Raw genomic sequence first — 18,405 nt, 5'->3', positions numbered from 1 at the left:
AGCACTAAGGACTGTCAAGACAAGCTGTGCTGCAAAAGTTTAGAGTCCTCTAGCACTAAGGACTGTCAAGACAAGTCATCAAAACAAGATAGCATTTGATATACAAAATAGGGATAGACATTCATGCTAGATCAAGTACTTTTCAAAACAAGGCAAGACGAGATTTATGAAAGCAAGTGTAACATAGCTTTATTAAAAATACCACTCACATCGTTTCTTCACACGTCGGGGTCGAGACAAGCCCAAGTCCTACAACACAAGGCAAAGCCTATTGAATGTGCTTCCAAACAAGTCTCTCATGTACACAAATGTTTTCGGAAAGCATGCTGGGCACCAACCAGGTCTAGGCCGAGGTTCCACACCTCCTTGCCGAGGTGTGTTCCCGAGGGCCACATGCAAGAAAAGAGGTCGGGAAACTCTGGGTTTCCCTCTGTTGATGAACATGAAGAACATGAGTGTGAAAACATGAAGAATACGAATGTTTGATCATAATCTGCCATCACAAATCTGGGATTTTCGTGCTATGAGTTTGAAAACATGGACCTGGGTACCCGTAGTTGAAAATTATGCAAGAACAAACACAAAACATGGATCTAGGCATGAGCCTTCGGATCAAAACAAGACTTTCTTGAAGAACACATGAATGTCATTTTCTCTTTCCAGAATCGAGCTTCAAAACGATGCATGGCTTACAAATCATTTTCAATCGTGCAATGCAATAACATAAACATAAAGAACATCATGAGCGAATCAAGAATCTAACCTTAGAACGCGGATCTAACGGTTGGATTTCTAGGAATCGAGCTTCAAGATCTACCTCCTCACTCTAAAACTCCTTCTTCCTCCTAGAGTTTCTCTCTCTACAAGACAAGGTTATGATACTAAATGATAGTTTCCTATACCCGGTTCTGGGGTTAACCCTCTGCTGAGACACGTGGCGGCGACTGGTTGGGTTCTTCCTGAAAAGGTGGCTGACAGGCCAGACAAAGCATGGTGGAAGGGTGATCAACAAGCAAAGCGGTATGGGCTTTCTGACAGACCATGACATCGGCTAACAACAAGGCGTATCTAACACGCTATACGGAATGGCACTCCGGCAAGGGGGGTGACATCGGCTAACAAAAGACTTCGGCGGCTAGGGTGACAATGACCTCGGCTAGGAAGGACAACGCTTGACTAAGCTGTGCCACATCTTGGCCTAGATGCGCCACACCTCGGTCTAGGTCATACCACTCCAGGACGAGTTCACTGGGGTGCAGGGTAACATCTCGGCTAATGTGTTCAAGGCAATGACGGAGGTCAGCAAGGGGTTCCAAGATACTAATGCCAGACTAAGGATGACCTCGGCATAGGAACAACGTCGGCTAAACATAACTCAGACAAGCACATAACACTTAGACAAATCACAAAGGTGCCAAATCAAGACATGGATCACATTAACTCAACGAAACAAATCGCCACACACACATGCAAGCTAAACAAGTCATAATCATACAAATGCTCATGAACATGATCAAGATGAAAAATGTGGGTTCTTACAGTCTACCCTCCTTAAGGAAGTTTGGTCCCCAAACTTAAGTTACCTTGACCTACGAATAATTCCGGGTAACAGATTTTCATTTCCTCTTCCTTTTCCCACGTGGCTTCCCTGCCATGATGCTTCTCCCATTCGATTTTTACCATCGATATCGACTTGTTTCTCAACTGTCTCACTTGTCTGTCAATAACCCTCATCGGTTTCTCTTCGTAGCCCAAGTCTTCATTAACTACAACCCCGGAGTAATCTATTACATGCAGTGGGTCTCGGATATATTTTCTCAGCATCGAAACATGGAACACACTGTGGACTCGACTCAAATCTGGTGGCAAAGCAAGCCTGTAAGCAACGGTGTTAATCCTCTCGAGAATTTCAAATGGCCCAACGTATCGGGGTGCAAGTTTTCCCTTCTTCCCAAATCTCGTAACTCCTGTCATCGGCGAGACCTTCAAAAATACATGATCCCCAATTTCAAATTCTAACTCCCTCCTTCTTCGGTCGGCATAACACTTCTGTCGACTCTGTGCAGTCTTAATCCTCTGCTGAATGAGTTTGATCTTTTCCGTTGTCATCCGAACCAATTCGGGGCCAATTAGAGTTTTGTCTCCTACTTCAGTCCAACATATCGGCGATCTGCACTCCCTTCCATACAAAGCTTCATACGGCGCCATGCCTATGCTGGCTTGATAACTGTTGTTGTACGCGAACTCCACTAATGGCAAATGCGATTCCCAGCTTCCTTGAAAATCTAGCACGCACAATCTGAGCATGTCTTCGAGTGTCTGAATCATTCTTTCTGTCTGCCCGTCGGTCTGAGGGTGAAAGGCTGTGCTAAATCTCAACTCTGTTCCCAAGGCTCCTTGTAGACTCTGCCAAAATCTGGAAACGAACTTCGGATCTCGGTCTGACACAATGGACATCGGCACACCATGAAGCCTAACGATCTCATTCACGTACAATTCGGCAAGTCGGTCGGCATTAAATGTGGTCTTGACAGGCAAGAAGTGAGCTGACTTAGTAAGCCTGTCGACTATAACCCAAATGGAATCCATACCTCTTTGCGTCCTCGGCAAACCCACTACGAAATCCATGGAGATGTGCTCCCATTTCCACTCAGGAATTGACAAGGGTTGAAGAAGTCCTGCCGGTCTCTGGTGTTCTGCCTTCACTTGCTGACAATTCAGACACTGAAATACAAACTCGGCTATCTCTCTTTTCATGTTGGGCCACCAAAAGGTCCGTTTTACGTCCTGATACATCTTGGTGCTCCCTGGATGAACGGCAAACTTGGAACCATGGGCCTCTTGCAAAATCTTTCTTTTCAACTCTGGTACGTCGGCTACACACAATCTTCCTTCAAACTTAAGCACCTGGTTTTCCACTGTGTATCCTGGCCTCGGCTTGGAGACGAATTCATCAATTATCCTTTTTAGGAACTTATCTTCCTTCTGCCTGTTCTTCACTTCCTCAACGATGGTCGGTTCCGCTGAGATCGTTGCCAGACACGCCAAACTTCCAACTAACTTCCTGCTCAAGGCGTCGGCTACGGAATTTGCCTTACCTGGGTGATACTGGATCTGCATGTCATAGTCCTTCAACAGCTCGAGCCATCTTCTCTGCCTCATATTTAACTCTTTCTGGGTGAATAAGTACTTCAGACTCTTGTGGTCGGTGAAAACTTGACAGGATGTTCCATACAAGTAATGACGCCATATCTTCAAAGCAAAAACCACGGCAGCTAACTCTAGGTCATGGGTAGGATAATTCTTTTCATTGGGCTTCAACTGACGAGACGCGTACGCTATGACTTTACCTTTTTGCATTAAAACGCAACCCAAACCTTTGTGTGAAGCATCGCTGAAAATCTGAAATTCTTCATTAGCTGATGGTAGTACCAGAACTGGTGCTGTAACTAACCTCGTCTTCAGCTCCTGGAAAGCTGATTCTCTTTCGTCGGTCCATTCATAAGCTGCTCCCTTCTTTGTTAGTTGTGTCAAAGGCACTGCAATCCTCGAGAAATCCTTCACAAACTTTCTGTAATAACCTGCCAAACCCAGGAAACTACGAACCTCGGACACGTTGGTCGGCGTCGGCCAATTCACAACGGCTTCAATCTTACTGGGGTCAACTGATATACCGTCTTCATTAATCACATGTCCTAGAAACGAAATGCTGGAAAGCCAAAATTCGCATTTACTTAACTTGGCGTACAACTTCTTATTTCTCAAGGTCTGCAGGGCAAGTCTCAGATGATTCTCATGCTCGCTCGTACTCCCGGAATAGATCAATATGTCGTCGATAAAAATAATGACAAACTCATCCAAGTACGGCTTAAAGACTCTGTTCATCAAGTCCATGAATGCTGCTGGGGCATTGGTTACTCCGAAGGGCATTACCAAAAATTCGTAGTGGCCATATCTTGTCCGAAAAGCAGTCTTCTCGATATCCTCGGCTTTAACCTTCAGCTGGTGGTAGCCCGACCTAAGGTCAATCTTGGAAAAGACTCGTGCTCCTCGTAGCTGATCAAGCAAATCATCGATTCTTGGCAATGGGTATTTGTTCTTAATGGTCACCTTATTAAGTTCTCTGTAATCAATGCAAAGACGAAGGGTGCCGTCCTTTTTCTTAACAAATAAAACGGGTGCTCCCCACGGTGAAGTGCTCGGCCTGACGAATCCCTTATCCAACAATTCCTGTAGTTGCGATTTCAGTTCTCTAAGTTCAGCTGGAGCCATTCTGTAGGGTGTTTTGGAGATAGGTTGTGTTCCTGGCAAGACGTCCACAGTAAACTCTATTTCTCTATCGACAAGGTGGCCAGGCAACTCATTCGGAAAGACGTCGGGGAATTCCTCAACAATGGGTATGTCGGCTAACTCAACATTTCCATTCAGATCACTTAGTATACTGCATAAATAACCCCTACATCCTTTTTGGATCAACTTGTAGGCCTTCATGGATGAAATTAAGTAAGGTGGGGGTACTACTCCTTTACCTTGGAAAATAACCTCGGCTTGACTTGGGGTCTTCAATGTGACGTTCTTAGTAACACAATTAATGGATGCATGATTCGCCGCTAACCAGTCCATTCCCAATATAACATCGAAGTGAGTCATGTCTAATGGCATCAAATCAACTAACAATTCTACACTCTCAATCATAGCAATACACGCCCTATAAATGGATGTGACAATCATGTTTCTCCCAGATGGGGTAGACACAGATAATACATAATCAAGGGGTTCTAATTCCCTATCCAACTTCTCGGCGAATATAGTGGGCACAAATGAATGCGTAGAACCCGAATCAATCAGTACGTATGCATCTTGAGAACAAATTGAGAGGGTACCTGACACTACCGCCTCGGTATTCTGGGCGTCTCCTGGTACTAATGCAAAAACTCTGCCCTGCCTCGCCTGTATTCCTCCGATGTTATTCTTCTGTGCAGAGCCCGAGGTGCTTCCATTCCTCTTCCCATCATCGGTCCTTGCTTTCGGGCAGTCCTTCACGCGATGGCCTATCTCGCCACACTCATAACAAGCTCCCGTTGCCCAACGACAAACCTCGAAATGTTGCTTTCCACAACTCGCGCACATCGGCTTGGCGTTACCTTCCTGATTTGAGTTGCTGGAACTGTCTGTGCTCATTCTCTTCTTGGCATTGAACGGAATTCGGCGGCTATCATAATTCTGTCTCTTCTTCTGACCCTCACTTGAACTTTGGTATCGGTTTAGATTAGCTTCAGCCAGGATGGCCTTGTCCAATACTCCGGCATACGTCGGCATATTGAGCATATTGACCCGATCTTGTATTGGCCCACGCAACCCACTTTCGAACTTCCTCGCCTTTCGATACTCGTCATCAACCACATGAGGCGCATATCTCGCTAGTTCAGTAAAGGCACGATCGTATTCTGTGACCGTCTTGTTCCCTTGGACCAGATTCTGAAACTCCGTGGTCTTTCGGTCTCGGACGCTGAGGGGGAAATGCTTGTTGTAGAACAACTCCAAAAATTTTGCCCAAGTCAAACCCGGATTGCTTTCTCGGACCATCATCCACCATCTACGAGCATCGTCGTCTAACGTGAATGCTGCCAGAGATACCTTCTGAGCGTCCGTACTGGGGAAAACTTCAAACAACTTCTCCATCTCTAAAACCCATGCCTCGGCTTTCATTGGTTCTATGCCTCCCTGAAATCTCGGCGGCTTCATCTTCTTGAACTCTCTGATTAGAGTTATCGTGTCGTTCCCATACAAAGCTTGCTGCGGAGGCACTTGTGGCACCGGAGGGGGTGGAGCTGCATATCGGCCATTCGTCTGTTCGGCATGCATAGAAGTGGTACCAGTATCTTGCGGCCTAGATTGCCTCTGTTCACGAACCAAGCCTTCGACTAGCCTTTCCAATCTCTCCAACCTGTCTTCCGATCGATCTCGGCCAACCGGGGGTCTACCTCTCCTCATGATGCTAGGGGGGGATGCAAGATAAGACTTTAAAACAACTAAACAGATTAACACATATGCAAGTAACGAGCGTCTAAACCAAAACGATGCACACATAGTCAAGTAGCAAGCAATATGATGCAATCTTAACTTTCTTCTAAGGGAAATCCTAGGCTCCCTAGAACTCAAGGTGTGTGATTAACGTACTACAAGGAACCTCGCTCTGATACCAATCTGTCACGCCCCCAAACCGCCCCTAGTAGTTTGGTGCCGTGATGGCCAGTAACCCGAGGTTACCGAAGGCCGTCTTACAAAAATCACACACAATCAGAGTATAAAATATGGGGCTTACAAGTTGCGGGAGCAAAATATGCATATATAAACTGAGTAGTCCATGAGAGCCGTGCATAAGTCCAATGGAATGTCATACATCAAACATCTTTACAAGTCTTACAATTTTAGATATAATAAAATGGAACACAAAATACATCCTGACCAAAAGGCTTCTCAAGCCGACATATGCTAAAACAAACAATTAAAACATAAGCCGAGAAGCATAATCTTCAAGACGATGCAAAACGCAAATCCAAAACACATCGGCAATCACGTCTAGGCCTCAATGCCTTCTTGTTCATCACCTACATATATATAGAGAGGGTGAGCTTGGATACTCAGTGAATGATATCAGAAATAAAGGTTTTGCATGATTGATATCCAAGATTTCTTTCAAAACAATACATAGCATACTTTACGATCAAGAGGGAAATCCAGTTCATTTGCCGGCTTTCAAGTTCCTTGGATGTTAATAACATCTACTTAATTCAAGGGGTGATGACATATCAAGACAAGAGTTTCAAGACAAGCTGTGCTGCAAAAGTTTAGAGTCCTCTAGCACTAAGGACTGTCAAGACAAGCTGTGCTGCAAAAGTTTAGAGTCCTCTAGCACTAAGGACTGTCAAGACAAGCTGTGCTGCAAAAGTTTAGAGTCCTCTAGCACTAAGGACTGTCAAGACAAGCTGTGCTGCAAAAGTTTAGAGTCCTCTAGCACTAAGGACTGTCAAGACAAGTCATCAAAACAAGATAGCATTTGATATACAAAATAGGGATAGACATTCATGCTAGATCAAGTACTTTTCAAAACAAGGCAAGACGAGATTTATGAAAGCAAGTGTAACATAGCTTTATTAAAAATACCACTCACATCGTTTCTTCACACGTCGGGGTCGAGACAAGCCCAAGTCCTACAACACAAGGCAAAGCCTATTGAATGTGCTTCCAAACAAGTCTCTCATGTACACAAATGTTTTCGGAAAGCATGCTGGGCACCAACCAGGTCTAGGCCGAGGTTCCATACCTCCTTGCCGAGGTGTGTTCCCGAGGGCCACATGCAAGAAAAGAGGTCGGGAAACTCTGGGTTTCCCTCTGTTGATGAACATGAAGAACATGAGTGTGAAAACATGAAGAATACGAATGTTTGATCATAATCTGCCATCACAAATCTGGGATTTTCGTGCTATGAGTTTGAAAACATGGACCTGGGTACCCGTAGTTGAAAATTATGCAAGAACAAACACAAAACATGGATCTAGGCATGAGCCTTCGGATCAAAACAAGACTTTCTTGAAGAACACATGAATGTCATTTTCTCTTTCCAGAATCGAGCTTCAAAACGATGCATGGCTTACAAATCATTTTCAATCGTGCAATGCAATAACATAAACATAAAGAACATCATGAGCGAATCAAGAATCTAACCTTAGAACGCGGATCTAACGGTTGGATTTCTAGGAATCGAGCTTCAAGATCTACCTCCTCACTCTAAAACTCCTTCTTCCTCCTAGAGTTTCTCTCTCTACAAGACAAGGTTATGATACTAAATGATAGTTTCCTATACCCGGTTCTGGGGTTAACCCTCTGCTGAGACACGTGGCGGCGACTGGTTGGGTTCTTCCTGAAAAGGTGGCTGACAGGCCAGACAAAGCATGGTGGAAGGGTGATCAACAAGCAAAGCGGTATGGGCTTTCTGACAGACCATGACATCGGCTAACAACAAGGCGTATCTAACACGCTATACGGAATGGCACTCCGGCAAGGGGGGTGACATCGGCTAACAAAAGACTTCGGCGGCTAGGGTGACAATGACCTCGGCTAGGAAGGACAACGCTTGACTAAGCTGTGCCACATCTTGGCCTAGATGCGCCACACCTCGGTCTAGGTCATACCACTCCAGGACGAGTTCACTGGGGTGCAGGGTAACATCTCGGCTAATGTGTTCAAGGCAATGACGGAGGTCAGCAAGGGGTTCCAAGATACTAATGCCAGACTAAGGATGACCTCGGCATAGGAACAACGTCGGCTAAACATAACTCAGACAAGCACATAACACTTAGACAAATCACAAAGGTGCCAAATCAAGACATGGATCACATTAACTCAACGAAACAAATCGCCACACACACATGCAAGCTAAACAAGTCATAATCATACAAATGCTCATGAACATGATCAAGATGAAAAATGTGGGTTCTTACAACTTTCATTTTTATTTTTATTCAACTTCCATTTTTATTCAATTTACTATTCTATTAAACTTCCTTTTTTATTTAATTTCCAAATAGATCGTTAAGGTATAATGGTTTCTGGAATGAACTTCCACGTTTAATTTTCTGCAATCTCCATTTTTATTTTTATTTAACTTCCTTTTTTATTCAAGTTTCTTTTCTACTCAACTTCCTTTTTTATTCAAGTTTCTTTTCTACTCAACTTCCTTTTTTATTTAATTTCCAAATAGATCGTTAAGGTATAGTGGTTTTTGAATTAAACTTCCTTTTTTCATTTTATGCAACTTTAATTTTTATTGTTATTCAACTTCCATTTTAATTCAATTTACTTTCCTATTAAACTTCCTTTTTTATTTAATTTCCAAATAGATCGCTAAGGTAAAGTGGTTTCTGGATTGAACTTTCATTTCTAATTTTGTACAACTTTCATTTTTATTTATATTCTACTTCCATTTTTATTCAATTTACTTTTCCATTGAACTTCCTTTTTTATTTAATTTCCAAATAGATCGTTAAGGTATAGTGGTTTCTGGAACGAACTTCAATTTTTATTTTTATTTAACTTCCTTTTTTATTCAAGATTCTTTTCTACTCAACTTCCTTTTTTATTTAATTTCCAAATAGATCGTTAAGGTATAATGGTTTTTGGATTTAACTTCCATTTTTAATTTTATGCAACTTTCATTTTCATTTTTATTGAACTTTCATTTTTATTACATTTACTTTTCTATTAAACTTTCTTTTTTATTTAATTTCCAAATAGATCGTTAAGTTATAGTGGTTTCTGGATAGAACTTCCATTTTTAATTTTATGCAACTTTCATTTTTATTTTTACTCTACTTCCATTTTTAATCAATTTACTTTTCTATTAAATTTCCTTTTTTATTTAATTTCCAAATAGATCATTAAGGTATAGTGTTTTCTGGAATGAACTTCCATTTTTAATTTTTTGCAACTTCCACTTTTATTTTTATTTAATTTCCTGTTTTATTCAAGTTTCATTTCTACTCAACTTCCTTTTTTATTTAATTTCCAAATAGATCGTTAAGGTATAGTGGTTTCTAGATTGAACGTCCATTTTTAATTTTATGCAACTTTCATTTTTATTTTTATTCAACTTCCATTTTTATTCAATTTACTATTCTATTAAACTTCCTTTTTTATTTAATTTCCAAATAGATCGTTAAGGTATAATGGTTTCTGGAATGAACTTCCACGTTTAATTTTCTGCAATCTCCATTTTTATTTTTATTTAACTTCCTTTTTTATTCAAGTTTCTTTTCTACTCAACTTCCTTTTTTATTCAAGTTTCTTTTCTACTCAACTTCCTTTTTTATTTAATTTCCAAATAGATCGTTAAGGTATAGTGGTTTTTGAATTAAACTTCCTTTTTTCATTTTATGCAACTTTAATTTTTATTGTTATTCAACTTCCATTTTAATTCAATTTACTTTCCTATTAAACTTCCTTTTTTATTTAATTTCCAAATAGATCGCTAAGGTAAAGTGGTTTCTGGATTGAACTTTCATTTCTAATTTTGTACAACTTTCATTTTTATTTATATTCTACTTCCATTTTTATTCAATTTACTTTTCCATTGAACTTCCTTTTTTATTTAATTTCCAAATAGATCGTTAAGGTATAGTGGTTTCTGGAACGAACTTCAATTTTTATTTTTATTTAACTTCCTTTTTTATTCAAGATTCTTTTCTACTCAACTTCCTTTTTTATTTAATTTCCAAATAGATCGTTAAGGTATAATGGTTTTTGGATTTAACTTCCATTTTTAATTTTATGCAACTTTCATTTTCATTTTTATTGAACTTTCATTTTTATTACATTTACTTTTCTATTAAACTTTCTTTTTTATTTAATTTCCAAATAGATCGTTAAGTTATAGTGGTTTCTGGATAGAACTTCCATTTTTAATTTTATGCAACTTTCATTTTTATTTTTACTCTACTTCCATTTTTAATCAATTTACTTTTCTATTAAATTTCCTTTTTTATTTAATTTCCAAATAGATCATTAAGGTATAGTGTTTTCTGGAATGAACTTCCATTTTTAATTTTTTGCAACTTCCACTTTTATTTTTATTTAATTTCCTGTTTTATTCAAGTTTCATTTCTACTCAACTTCCTTTTTTATTTAATTTCCAAATAGATCGTTAAGGTATAGTGGTTTCTAGATTGAACTTCCATTTTCAATTTTATGCAACTTTCATTTTTATTTTTATTCAACTTCCATTTTTATTCAATTTACTATTCTATTAAACTTCTTTTTTTATTTAATTTCCAAATAGATCGTTAAGGTATAATGGTTTCTGGAATGAACTTCCACGTTTAATTTTCTGCAACCTCCATTTTTATTTTTATTTAACTTCCTTTTTTATTCAAGTTTCTTTTCTACTCAACTTCCTTTTTTATTTAATTTCCAAATAGATCGTTAAGGTATAGTGGTTTTTGAATTAAACTTCCTTTTTTAATTTTATGCAACTTTAATTTTTATTGTTATTCAACTTCCATTTTAATTCAATTTACTTTCCTATTAAACTTCCTTTTTTATTTAATTTCCAAATAGATCGCTAAGGTAAAGTGGTTTCTGGATTGAACTTCCATTTCTAATTTTGTACAACTTTCATTTTTATTTATATTCTACTTCCATTTTTATTCAATTTACTTTTCCATTGAACTTCCTTTTTTATTTAATTTCCAAATAGATCGTTAAGGTATAGTGGTTTCTGGAACGAACTTCCATTTTTATTTTTATTTAACTTCCTTTTTTATTCAAGATTCTTTTCTACTCAACTTCCTTTTTTATTTAATTTCCAAATAGATCGTTAAGGTATAATGGTTTTTGGATTTAACTTCCATTTTTAATTTTATGCAACTTTCATTTTCATTTTTATTGAACTTTCATTTTTATTACATTTACTTTTCTATTAAACTTTCTTTTTTATTTAATTTCCAAATAGATCGTTAAGTTATAGTGGTTTCTGGATAGAACTTCCATTTTTAATTTTATGCAACTTTCATTTTTATTTTTACTCTACTTCCATTTTTAATCAATTTACTTTTCTATTAAATTTCCTTTTTTATTTAATTTCCAAATAGATCATTAAGGTATAGTGTTTTCTGGAATGAACTTCCATTTTTAATTTTTTGCAACTTCCACTTTTATTTTTATTTAATTTCCTGTTTTATTCAAGTTTCATTTCTACTCAACTTCCTTTTTTATTTAATTTCCAAATAGATCGTTAAGGTATAGTGGTTTCTAGATTGAACGTCCATTTTTAATTTTATGCAACTTTCATTTTTATTTTTATTCAACTTCCATTTTTATTCAATTTACTATTCTATTAAACTTCCTTTTTTATTTAATTTCCAAATAGATCGTTAAGGTATAATGGTTTCTGGAATGAACTTCCACGTTTAATTTTCTGCATCTCCATTTTTATTTTTATTTAACTTCCTTTTTTATTCAAGTTTCTTTTCTACTCAACTTCCTTTTTTATTTAATTTCCAAATAGATCGTTAAGGTATAGTGGTTTTTGAATTAAACTTCCTTTTTTCATTTTATGCAACTTTAATTTTTATTGTTATTCAACTTCCATTTTAATTCAATTTACTTTCCTATTAAACTTCCTTTTTTATTTAATTTCCAAATAGATCGCTAAGGTAAAGTGGTTTCTGGATTGAACTTCCATTTCTAATTTTGTACAACTTTCATTTTTATTTATATTCTACTTCCATTTTTATTCAATTTACTTTTCCATTGAACTTCCTTTTTTATTTAGTTTCCAAATAGGTCGTTAAGGTATAGTGGTTTCTGGAACGAACTTCCATTTTATTTTTATTTAACTTCCTTTTTTATTCAAGATTCTTTTCTACTCAACTTCCTTTTTTATTTAATTTCCAAATAGATCGTTAAGGTATAATGGTTTTTGGATTTGACTTCCATTTTTAATTTTATGCAACTTTCATTTTCATTTTTATTGAACTTTCATTTTTATTACATTTACTTTTCTATTAAACTTTCTTTTTTATTTAATTTCCAAATAGATCGTTAAGGTATAGTGGTTTTCGGATTGAACTTCCATATTTAATTTTCTGCAACTTTCATTTTTATTTTTATTCTACTTCCATTTTAATTCAATTTACTTTTCTATTAAACTTCATTTTTTATATAATTTCCAAATAGATCATTAGGGTATAATGGTTTCTGGATTGAACTTCCATATTTAATTTTCTGCAACTTTCATTTTTATTTTTATTCTACTTCCATTTTAATTCAATTTACTTTCCTATTAAACTTCCTTTTTTATTTAATTTCCAGACAGATCGTTAAGTTATAGTGGTTTCTGGATAGAACTTCCATTTTTAATTTTATGCAACTTTCATTTTTATTTTTACACTACTTCCATTTTTAATCAATTTACTTTTCTATTAAATTTCCTTTTTTATTTAATTTCCAAATAGATCATTAAGGTATAGTGGTTTCTGGAATGAACTTCCATTTTTAATTTTCTGCAACTTCCATTTTTATTTTTATTTAATTTCCTGTTTTATTCAAGTTTCATTTCAACTCAACTTCCTTTTTTATTTAATTTCCAAATAGATCGTTAAGGTATAGTGGTTTCTAGATTGAACTTCCATTTTTAATTTTATGCAACTTTCATTTTTATTTTTTTTCAACCTCCATTTTTATTCAATTTACTATTCTATTAAACTTCCTTTTTTATTTAATTTCCAAATAGATCGTTAAGGTATAATGGTTTCTGGAATGAACTTGCACGTTTAATTTTCTGCAACCTCCATTTTTATTTTTATTTAACTTCCTTTTTTATTCAAGTTTCTTTTCTACTCAACTTCCTTTTTTATTTAATTTCCAAATAGATCGTTAAGGTATAGTGGTTTTTGAATTAAACTTCCTTTTTTAATTTTATGCAACTTTAATTTTTATTGTTATTCAACTTCCATTTTAATTCAATTTACTTTCCTATTAAACTTCCTTTTTTATTTAATTTCCAAATAGATCGCTAAGGTAAAGTGGTTTCTGGATTGAACTTCCATTTCTAATTTTGTACAACTTTCATTTTTATTTATATTCTACTTCCATTTTTATTCAATTTACTTTTCCATTGAACTTCCTTTTTTATTTAATTTCCAAATAGATCGTTAAGGTATAGTGGTTTCTGGAACGAACTTCCATTTTTATTTTTATTTAACTTCCTTTTTTATTCAAGATTCTTTTCTACTCTACTTCCTTTTTTATTTAATTTCCAAATAGATCGTTAAGGTATAATGGTTTTTGGATTTAACTTCCTTTTTTAATTTTATGCAACTTTCATTTTTATTTTTATTCTACTTCCATTTTTATTCAATTTACTTTTCTATTAAACTTCCTTTTTTATTTAATTTCCAAATAGATCGTTAAGGTATAGTGGTTTTTGGATTGAACTTCCATATTTAATTTTCTGCAACTTTCATTTTTATTTTTATTCTACTTCCGTTTTAATTCAATTTACTTTTCTATTGAACTTCATTTTTTATATTATTTCCAAATAGATCGTTAAGGTATAATGGTTTCTGGACTGAACTTCCATATTTAATTTTCTGCAACTTTCATTTTTATTTTTATTCTACTTCCATTTTAATTCAATTTACTTTCCTATTAAACTTCCTTTTTTATTTAATTTCCAGGCAGATCGTTAAGTTATAGTGGTTTCTGGATCGAACTTCCATTTTTAATTTTATGCAACTTTCATTTTTATTTTTACACTACTTCCATTTTTAATCAATTTACTTTTCTATTAAATTTCCTTTTTTATTTAATTTCCAAATAGATCATTAAGGTATAGTGGTTTCTGGAATGAACTTCCATTTTTAATTTTCTGCAACTTCCATTTTTATTTTTATTTAATTTCCTGTTTTATTCAAGTTTCATTTCAACTCAACTTCCTTTTTTATTTAATTTCCAAATAGATCGTTAAGGTCTAGTGGTTTCTAGATTGAACTTCCATTTTTAATTTTATGCAACTTTCATATTTATTTTTATTCAACTTCCATTTTTATTCAATTTACTATTCTATTAAACTTCTTTTTTTATTTAATTTCCAAATAGATCGTTAAGGTATAATGGTTTCTGGAATGAACTTCCACGTTTAATTTTCTGCCACCTCCATTTTTATTTTTATTTAACTTCCTTTTTTATTCAAGTTTCTTTTCTACTCAACTTCCTTTTTTATTTAATTTCCAAATAGATCGTTAAGGTATAGTGGTTTTTGAATTAAACTTCCTTTTTTAATTTTATGCAACTTTAATTTTTATTGTTATTCAACTTCCATTTTAATTCAATTTACTTTCCTATTAAACTTCCTTTTTTATTTAATTTCCAAATAGATCGCTAAGGTAAAGTGGTTTCTGGATTGAACTTCCATTTTTAATTTTGTACAGCTTTCATTGTTATTTATATTCTACTTCCATTTTTATTCAATTTACTTTTCCATTGAACTTCCTTTATTATTTAATTTCCAAATAGATCGTTAAGGTATAGTGGTTTCTGGAATGAACTTCCATTTTTATTTTTATTTAACTTCCTTTTTTATTCAAGATTCTTTTCTACTCAACTTCCTTTTTTATTTAATTTCCAAATAGATCGTTAAGGTATAATGGTTTTTGGATTTAACTTCCATTTTTAATTTTATGCAACTTTCATTTTTATTTTTATTGAACTTCCATTTTTATTCAATTTACTTTTCTATTAAACTTCCTTTTTTATTTAATTTCCAAATAGATCGTTAAGGTATAGTGGTTTTTGGATTGAACTTCCATATTTAATTTTCTGCAACTTTCATTTTTATTTTTATTCTACTTCCGTTTTAATTGAATTTACTTTTCTATTGAACTTCATTTTTTATATAATTTCCAAATAGATCGTTAAGGTATAATGGTTTCTGGATTGAACTTCCATATTTAATTTTCTGCAACTTTCATTTTTATTTTTATTCTATTTCCATTTTAATTCAATTTACTTTCCTATTAAACTTCCTTTTTTATTTAATTTCCAGGCAGATCGTTAAGTTAGAGTGGTTTCTGGATCGAACTTCCATTTTTAATTTTATGCAACTTTCATTTTTATTTTTACATTACTTCCATTTTTAATCAATTTACTTTTCTATTAAATTTCCTTTTTTATTTAATTTCCAAATAGATCATTAAGGTATAGTGGTTTCTGGAATGAACTTCCATTTTTAATTTTCTGCAACTTCCATTTTTATTTTTATTTAATTTCCTGTTTTATTCTAGTTTCATTTCAACTCAACTTCCTTTTTTATTTAATTTCCAAATAGATCGTTAAGGTATAGTGGTTTCTAGATTGAACTTCCATTTTTAATTTTATGCAACTTTCATTTTTATTTTTATTCAACTTCCATTTTTATTCAATTTACTATTCTATTAAACTTCTTTTTTTATTTAATTTCCAAATCGATCGTTAAGGTATAATGGTTTCTGGAATGAACTTCCACGTTTAATTTTCTGCCACCTCCATTTTTATTTTTATTTAACTTCCTTTTTTATTCAAGTTTCTTTTCTACTCAACTTCCTTTTTTATTTAATTTCCAAATAGATCGTTAAGGTATAGTGGTTTTTGAATTAAACTTCCTTTTTTAATTTTATGCAACTTTAATTTTTATTGTTATTCAACTTCCATTTTAATTCAATTTACTTTCCTATTAAACTTCCTTTTTTATTTAATTTCCAAATAGATCGCTAAGGTAAAGTGGTTTCTGGATTGAACTTCCATTTTTAATTTTGTACAGCTTTCATTGTTATTTATATTCTACTTCCATTTTTATTCAATTTACTTTTCCATTGAACTTCCTTTTTTATTTAATTTCCAAATAGATCGTTAAGGTATAGTGGTTTCTGGAACGAACTTCCATTTTTATTTTTATTTAACTTCCTTTTTTATTCAAGATTCTTTTCTACTCAACTTCGTTTTTTATTTAATTTCCAAATAGATCGTTAAGGTATAATGGTTTTTGGATTTAACTTCCATTTTTAATTTTATGCAACTTTCATTTTTATTTTTATTGAACTTCCATTTTTATTCAATTTACTTTTCTATTAAACTTCCTTTTTTATTTAATTTCCAAATAGATCGTTAAGGTATAGTGGTTTTTGGATTGAACTTCCATATTTAATTTTCTGCAACTTTCATTTTTATTTTTATTCTACTTCCGTTTTAATTCAATTTACTTTTCTATTGAACTTCATTTTTTATATAATTTCCAAATAGATCGTTAAGGTATAATGGTTTCTGGATTGAACTTCCATATTTAATTTTCTGCAACTTTCATTTTTATTTTTATTCTACTTCCATTTTAATTCAATTTACTTTCCTATTAAACTTCCTTTTTTATTTAATTTCCAGGCAGATCGTTAAGTTATAGTGGTTTCTGGATCGAACTTCCATTTTTAATTTTATGCAACTTTCATTTTTATTTTTACACTACTTTCATTTTTAATGAATTTGCTTTTCTATTAAATTTCCTTTTTTATTTCATTTCCAAATAGATCATTAAGGTATAGTGGTTTCTGGAATGAACTTCCATTTTTAATTTTCTGCAACTTCCATTTTTATTTTTATTTAATTTCCTGTTTTATTCAAGTTTCATTTCAACTCAACTTCCTTTTTTATTTAATTTCCAAATAGATCGTTAAGGTATAGTGGTTTCTAGATTGAACTTCCATTTTTAATTTTATGCAACTTTCATTTTTATTTTTATTCAACTTCCATTTTTATTCAACTTACTATTCTATTAAACTTCTTTTTTTATTTAATTTCCAAATAGATCGTTAAGGTATAATGGTTTCTGGAATGAACTTCCACGTTTAATTTTCTGCCACCTCCATTTTTATTTTTATTTAACTTCCTTTTTTATTCAAGTTTCTTTTCTACTCAACTTCCTTTTTTATTTAATTTCCAAATAGATCGTTAAGGTATAGTGGTTTTTGAATTAAACTTCCTTTTTTAATTTTATGCAACTTTAATTTTTATTGTTATTCAACTTCCATTTTAATTCATTTTACTTTCCTATTAAACTTCCTTTTTTATTTAATTTCCAAATAGATCGCTAAGGTAAAGTGGTTTCTGGATTGAACTTCCATTTTTAATTTTTTACAGCTTTCATTGTTATTTATATTCTACTTCCATTTTTATTCAATTTACTTTTCCATTGAACTTCCTTTATTATTTAATTTCCAAATAGATCGTTAAGGTATAGTGGTTTCTGGAATGAACTTCCATTTTTATTTTTATTTAACTTTCTTTTTTATTCAAGATTCTTTTCTACTCAACTTCCTTTTTTATTTAATTTCCAAATAGATCGTTAAGGTATAATGGTTTTTGGATTTGACTTCCATTTTTAATTTTATGCAACTTTCATTTTTATTTTTATTGAACTTCCATTTTTATTCAATTTACTTTTCTATTAAACTTCCTCTTTTATTTAATTTCCAAATAGATCGTTAAGGTATAGTGGTTTTTGGATTGAACTTCCATATTTAATTTTCTGCAACTTTCATTTTTATTTTTATTCTACTTCAATTTTAATTCAATTTACTTTTCTATTGAACTTCATTTTTTATATAATTTCCAAATAGATCGTTATGGTATAATGGTTTCTGGATTGAACTTCCATATTTAATTTTCTGCAACTTTCATTTTTATTTTTATTCTACTTCCATTTTAATTCAATTTACTTTCCTATTAAACTTCCTTTTTTATTTAATTTCCAGGCAGATCGTTAAGTTATAGTGGTTTCTGGATCGAACTTCCATTTTTAATTTTATGCAACTTTCATTT

This window comes from Camellia sinensis, unplaced genomic scaffold (genome assembly GCF_055761805.1).
Source record: "Camellia sinensis isolate YWXY unplaced genomic scaffold, ASM5576180v1 Unanchor1, whole genome shotgun sequence".
Classification (NCBI taxonomy): Eukaryota; Viridiplantae; Streptophyta; class Magnoliopsida; order Ericales; family Theaceae; genus Camellia; species Camellia sinensis.
The sequence above is the reverse complement of the archived record's forward strand: the minus strand, read 5'-3'. Positions refer to the sequence as shown.